This window comes from Leopardus geoffroyi, chromosome C3 (genome assembly GCF_018350155.1).
Source record: "Leopardus geoffroyi isolate Oge1 chromosome C3, O.geoffroyi_Oge1_pat1.0, whole genome shotgun sequence".
NCBI lineage: Eukaryota > Metazoa > Chordata > Mammalia > Carnivora > Felidae > Leopardus > Leopardus geoffroyi.
The window spans coordinates 3,784,974-3,792,892 of record NC_059338.1 but is presented as its reverse complement, the minus strand read 5'-3'; positions in this window follow the sequence as shown (position 1 = coordinate 3,792,892).

Genomic DNA, 7,919 nt, shown 5'->3' with positions numbered 1-7,919 from the left:
AAAATACCACCGGCATTTCACAGAGCTAGAACAAACAATCCTAAAACTGATATAGAGCCACAAAAGACCCCGAATAGCCAAAGCAATCCTGAAAAGGAAAAAACAAAACTGGAGAAATCATGATTCTGGAGTTCAAGCTATATTACAAAGCTGCAGTCATCAAGACAGTATGGTATTGGCACAAAAACAGACACATAGATCAATGGAACAGAATAGAAAACCCAGAAGTGGTCCCACAACTATATGGTCAACTGATCTTTGAAAAATCAGGGAAGAGTATCTAATGGGAAAAAAAGATAGTCCTTTCAGCAAATGGTATTGGGGAAACTGGACAGCAACATGCAGAAGAATGGCAGTGGACCACTTTCTTTTACCATAAACAAAAGTAAATTCAAAATGGATGAAAGACTAAATGTGAGACAGGAAACCATCAAAATCTGAGAGGAGAACTCAGGCAACTCTAATTACCTTTGTATACATACTTCACAGGTTGTTTCTATGTTTACTTTTGTATTTAATTATAGTTACTAATTTATTTATAAGAGAGTATTGCATGTTATTAAAAGCCACATTGTACCTTAAAAAATGATTGTTTAAATGTGATGAAGAAAATATACACTCTCCAACAGTACTGATGCGATGTCAAAATGGCACAATCTTTTCTAGAGTGATTTAACAAAATGTGTCGAAAGAATTAATAAACATCGACATCTATTCAGAAGTAATGCCAGAGAAGGCTTCTTTGATGAAGTATCATTTAAATTGACACTTGAAGACTGAGAAGGAATCGGCCAGGAAAGTGCGTAAGGGAAATCATTTGTGCAAATGCCCTGAGGTGATTAAACAGCTGAGTGCACTATAGGAACCAAATGCAGATGTGCAGATGGGACAGAGGAAGAGTCACGAAATGAAGGCTAGAGGCAAAATATGCAGAACCTTGGAGGTCATGTTATAAGATACTGGAATGTATCTCAATTGCCAAGTGAGGACCCTGGAAAGATTTAAGTAGGGAATTACATTCTTAGAATCACATTTCTATTGTATCGATAGTCGATCAGAGTGGAGCCAAGGTACAGGTGGAAAGGTTGGTTTAAGAAACCCTATCGATTGTCTTTCACTACAGAAAGGAAACATCCCCAAAATTAGTGACTTAAGACAGAAACTATTTGTCTGTTAATTTATGGGTTGACAATTTGGCCTGGAATCAAATAGGTGGTTCTTCTTGTCCTGGTTCACTCATGTATCCAGGGTCAGCGGCTGGCCAGGAACCCCAGGCTGAACAGGCTGGCATTAGCTAAGACAGTTGTACTCTCTTCCCTGTTTTCTTTCACCTTCCACAGGCTAGTGTGTGTTGTTCACGCAGTGGCTGGTAAAAAACTTCTTATGACATTGCCTATCACATAGTCAACAATGCTATTGCCATGGAAATGGTGCATTGGGGAAACGCAACAGACCTTGAAAAATGCTACTACTCTTTCAGAGAGTAAAGAGGGGGAAAAATCCCTAATCCAGTTGAAAGCAATTCTTCATTAAAATGTGGCTTCAGGAGTGACATCACCAAGATGATGACATAGGTTGTCCCTGACTTCACTCCTCTACACAAGAACAAATAACAACTATTCAAAAATAGGACATCCCTGAGAGAACCCTAGAGTTCAGGGGTGGGTCTGAAGCAGCCCTTCACCACAAAGACTGTGACAGACTGCGGTCGAAGGGGAAGAGAAGTGTCTATAAATTGACCCATCACCCTTCTTGCAGGCCAGCACATGGAGCAGTTTCCCTGAGCCTTAGGTTCCTCTAGTGGGAAAGGAGAACCAGAAGGGGGTGGCACACAACCATCAAAAGAAGCCATCAACAAAGTGAAAAGACAACCTATAGAATGAGAAAAAAACATTCGCAAACCATATATCTGTTAAGGTGTTAATATCCAAAATCTATAAAGAATTCATTCAACTAAAAAGCAAAAACTCAACCCAATTAAAAAATGGATAAAGGACCTAAGTAGATATTTCTCCAAAGAAGATAAATGGAAGGGCAACAGGTACATGAAAGGGGGCTCAACATCACTAGTCATTGGGAAAATGCAAACTAAAACCAATGAGATATCACCTCACACCTGGTAGAATGATCATCTCCAGAAAGACCAGAGGTACCAAGTGCGGGTGAAGATGTGGAGAAGAGGGAACCCTCCGCACTGCTGAACCGTTGGTGGGAACGCAAACTGGTGCAGCCACTCTGGAAAACAAAATGGAGGGTCCTCAAAAAATTAAAAATGCAACTACCATATGATCCAGCAACTCCATTTCTGAGAATATACCCAAAGGAAATGAAAACACCAACTCGAAAAGATATTTGCACTCTCATGATCATGGAAGCATTATTTACCGTAACCAAGACATGGAAACAACTTAAGTATTCATCAATGGATGAGTGGATAAAGAAAATGTGATATATATATATATATATATATATCTCACAACCTATGTCATATATATATATATACATATATCACATTTCTAATATACACACACACACACACACACACACATATATATATATATATATAAGAAATGTGATATATATATGCATATATATATAGTGGAATATTACTTAGTCATGAAAAAGAGGAAATCCTATCATTTGCCACACATGGATGTAACTTAAGGACATTATGCTAAATGATATAAGCCAAACCTAGAAAGACAAGTACTATATCTCACTTATATGTGGAATCTTAAAAAAAAACATCTCAGAAAAGAGATCAGACTCTGGTAGAGGGGGAGGGGAGGGGAGAGGTAACTGGAGGAAAGTGGTCAAAATGTACGGACTTCCAGTTATGACATAGATAAATCCTAGGCATATAATGTACAGCGTGATAACTAGAGCTAACACTGCTCTATGGTATATAGAAAAGTTCTTAAGAGAGGAAATTCTAAGACCTCTCATCACAAAGAGAAAATTTTCTTCCTTTTTTTCTTCTTTTCTTTGCATTGTATCTACATGGGAAGATGGATGTTAGCTGGACATTTCACAGCAGATGTAAATCAAACTGTCATGCTGTGCCTGAAACTTCTACAGCAATGGATGTCAATTTTTCTCAATAAAACTGGAAAAAATGTGTATTTATATAATTTATTAATTCTGAGCAAATCTATCAAAGAAGGCTCATATTTTAAAAAGACTCTTGGAGGGGCGCCTGGGTGGCGCAGTCGGTTAAGCGTCCGACTTCAGCCAGGTCACGATCTCGCGGTCCGTGAGTTCGAGCCCCGCGTCGGGCTCTGGGCTGATGGCTCGGAGCCTGGAGCCTGTTTCCGATTCTGTGTCTCCCTCTCTCTCTGCCCCTCCCCCGTTCATGCTCTGTCTCTCTCTGTCCCAAAAATAAATAAACGTTGAAAAAAAAAATTATAAAAAGACTCTTGGAGTTCCTCTTACTCAGGAGAACTAATGAGAAAAGATCAGAGGAGGAGGTCCCACTAATTAATCTGTGGGGAGATGGGGTGGATGTTTTTTCTCTGGTTATCGGGGGAAATCTCCGGTAGAGAAATCTTCCCAAGAGTATTTTAGAAACAGGTTACAACAGTCCACCTGATGAACTGAAGAAGGGACTTCAGCCGCATAAACCCAGGAAAGGACCTCGTTCGTCTATGCCAGAGGGTAAGAGAAAAAAGGCATGTGGGTCCGAGGTGTGGGCTTGTCCTGAGTCAAGGAGAAAGTGAATTGCCTAGTGGGTAGAAGAAAAGGACCCTTAGCCTGTGCTCCTTATGTTGACTTCACTAGCAAAATCTGGGGACATATCTGAGATTGCATGAATGGCAGAAAGCAATTGGGCTCAGGCAGGAGGAGATACATTTATAGGATTTAAAATTGGTGGTGATGGGGGTGCCAGGGTGTTTCAGTCAGTTAAACTTTGGACGTTGGATTCCACTCAGGTCATGATCTCATGATTTTTGAGTTTGAGCCCCACATCGGGCTCTGCACTTACAGTGTGGATCCTGATTGGGATTCTCTCGCTCTCCCTCTCTCTCTTCCCCTCTCCCGTCTCTGCCCCTCCCCTGCTCATATTTGCTCTCTCTCTTGCTCTCCGTCCCTCAAAAAAGAAAAAAATGGCGATGATGTTATATGTCTGGGGCATGATGGCTGAATAAGACTTTTCCCCTAATAATGATATTGTTCCTCTCTTTGCACACCCTCAGATTTTTTCAAAATTAATTCTGATCCAGGAGGACACCATTTTACATACTGGTCTCTGTTCCCAGTCAGAGGACTATAAACCAAATAAGGTCATGAATAAAGAGTGCAGACATACCTGAGTTTCAGATTCCTGAAAATCTTGTATCAGGGAAGTGAGTCAGACTGAACACAGTCTGGACCCCCCCACCCCCTGACTAATGTTTTCTACCCACCTTCCTTTCGCCTGGTGGGATTAGGTGAGCTCATTTTGTCTCCTTCCAGTCTCCAACAGATAAACTTCGAACTGGCACATTGCTTTCTGTAGAGTAGAACATTGCTTTTGCCAAAACATAAGGACCCAGATTCTATTAAAGAGGTTATCATCACTCACTTCGGAGAAATAAATTGAGATGCCAGAAACACAGTGAGACAATAACTGTGTCTGCTTGGGAGGGTCCAAGATGTCTCGGTTCGAAGACGGTGGTCGTGGTCACCTTTGTACCGATTTGCCAATGGAGAGAAGTATGAACCTTCTTTGCCTCTTCCCGGACTCTCTACATGTGTGCCAGGGGTTCAGCTGAGCTAAGAGAGAGCAGCAGATTGAAACAACATTGAGGCCGGATGAAAGTAACCGCCAAGTTCTTGATCCCTTACCGTGTTAGTCACTTACTATGATAGCATGAGCAAAAGGCTGAAGACAAAGAAAGCACTTTCCTGCAGCGCATTTCTTATCCCCTGTGAAACTGAGCACTGATCAGGGGTCAGGAGCAGCGGCCAAGCCCGAGGGTCATTTCAGTGTTGTGGGAGCCCTGAACAAAAGGATCCAGAAGTTTTAGGGACCCTGAGATGGAGAAGATACAGCATGGACTAAGTCAGCTAAGTCCACTCCTCTCCCTTGTCCCCTGCAGAGGCATCGGTAGAGGTGCCTGAAGAGGACCTTGGTCCAAGGCTACAGATACAGACGTAGGAGTACGCTTGCTGGGCTGACTGGAAACACACAAAGGGCATGACCGGCCAGAGGAGCCACAGTCCTCACTGCCAGCCCCTTAGAGTCTGCGGTGCACAGGCCAAGACCAAGTCTGGTGTCAATGGGGCGGCTTGCCCTGGGCGTCCTGCCTGGGAAAGCCTTTGCAATCGCCTGCAGTTAGGGCTGGAAATCATACAGGTTTTCTGCCAGGGGCCAGACTCCTCAGTGCATATGTAATTTTGAGGCGGAGACGAGAGTGGGAGAGATCTGTTCCCTTATTCTTATCCCTATGCCTTGGACTTTTAAGTCCTTTATTTGAAACGTTTGCATAACTTAAATCTTTTCCCTTTCTCAAGCAAAGCTGATTCCATCCGCTTGGGTCTTGGGCCAGCCTAACCTTTCTGGGACTTTCAGTTCAGCCCTGTTCTTCCAACCTTTCTGGGTTTCTCCAAGCCCCTCCACTTACCTCTTCTAAGCTTCTCAGAGTCCAGAGGACCGAGAAGGGCAAGTCTGTTCCAATGGACTTCCCCAGGCTCGTACCATTCTTCTTCTCTATTTGGCCTTGGCTTTATCAAGAGTGACGAGTCAAAGTTACTGCTGATGATTTCCCTACAGATGTGGGTCACTGCAACAGTCCATCCCCCCGGGACTGAGATTTTCTTAGGCAGAAAATACTTTCTTGTAAACTCTTCTGGCCTCTACCTGTTGGCCAGCTCCAAGGCTAGTTCCATATTTTCAGGTATTCATTAGAGGACCATCCCTATTTCTCAGTATCAGTTTCTGTCTCAGTTCATCCAGCCTGCTGTGACAGACGTGTCACAGACTGGAAGGCTTAAACAACACACATTTCTATCAAGCACCTCTGCAGCCTGGAAGACTGAGGCCCAGGTCAGGAAGATTTGGGGTCTGGTTTGCAGATGACTGCTCCTCTCTGAATCTTCACATGGCAGCTGACAGAGAGAAGCTATTTTTCTCGAGACTCTTAGAAGGGTACTAATGCCTCTCGTGCTCATGACCTCATCTAATCCTTATTACGTCCCCAAAGTCCCTCTCCTAACACCATCACATTGGGAGGTAGTTCCAACGTGTGAATCTGAGCGGCAGAGAGCAAAAACATTCGTCCCACAATAGTCTTAGCAATGGAATCATACAACGTGTAGCCTTTGACTTCTTTCCTTTAACACAGTGCATTTGAGATGAATCCACATTGTGTGTCTGTCATTCATTTTCATGGCTGAATAGTATTATACGGGTGTACCAAGTTCGTTTATCCCTTTACCAGTTGGAGGTCATTTGGGTTGTTTACAGTTTTATACATAAAGCCACTATAAATATTTGTTTATAGGTTTTGGTGTGGCCATAGACTTTCTTTGGGCTAAATACTTAGGAGTGGGGATGCTAGATGACATACATCCGTGTTTGATTTTACAAGACACTGCTAAACTCTCTTCCACAGTGGCTGCAGCATTCTGTGTTCCCAGCAGCACCTGCAGGAAAGATAATTACTCCACACCCTCCCAGCACTTGGCATCACCAGCTCTTTTGTTAAAAAAAATAAGTTAATTGTTCTTATAAATGTGTGACGGTGATGTATCTCATTGCGGTTTTAAGAGTTTTGAGTTTTCCTGTTTTCTGGAAATGTCTTTAGGCAGATGCATGTCTCACAAATACTTTCTCCCAGGGTGGCTTTTTTTTTTTTTCATTCCTGAGGGCCATCAATTTTGATGAGGTTCAGTTTGTCAGTTTCTTCTTTTACATATTGAGCTTTTGATGTTAGAGCATCCACACTTTTGTTGTGCCAAAGGCCATAAGGATGTTCTCTTCCATTTTCTGGGAGATACTTTATGGTTTTGGTTTTACATTTAGATCTGTGATCCACATTGTGTTCATTCTTGGGTATGATGCAAGATTTATTTTAGCACACGTATGTCCAGTTTTCCCAGTGCCATTTGCCAAAAATACCTTCTTTTCTCTGTTGAATTGCTTGACCATATATGTGAGTGTCTATTTTTGTACTCTCCTTGGCTCCCTTGATCTGGGTGTCTGTTCTCCCGACAATATTACATTGTCTTGATTTCTTTAGCATTACAGTGAGTCTGGAAATGTATATCAGCAGTTCTGAGTCCTCCAAATTTGTTCTCTTTTATCAAGATGTTTTGCTTTGTCCCTTGATTTTTCATTTATAGTTTAGAATCGGCTTCTTGATATCTATTTTAAAAACCCACCTGAGTTTTAACGGAGGTTACATTGAATGAATGTATACATTAGATTACATATACAATCATTGTATGTATGTATACATTCTATATGCATATTCATATGCCAGATGTTCTATAATGGCATATGTTCTATAAATGGCAGAAAAATGAATGGCAATTAATATCTCTAGAATATTTATAATCCTCTTATTTTATGAAAATGTGAGGGATTTGCATGTATAAGAATAATAAACATCTCCTAATTCTCTGTGGGCACTTGATTTTCCAGAAGTTGCCGAAGTGATATTTGTCAGGTTTGGTCTATATAAATAAAGCAGTTCTTAAAAGAACATTTTCGAGATATATACTTAGTTTTGTAATGAGATCTCTGAAAAATCTCAGAATGAGCCAAATATTTTCCATTGGCTCCATCTATGTTTCAAATGCTTCATTTTAATTTGGAATTTCAAATGGTATTTTTTAATAAAGTTGTAAGCTTTACATTGATTCTGCTTATAAGTAATTTTTCAAGTAGTGTTAATTCAGGGGAAATATTCTGCTGCCTTCCTAGGGAACATTGGCAT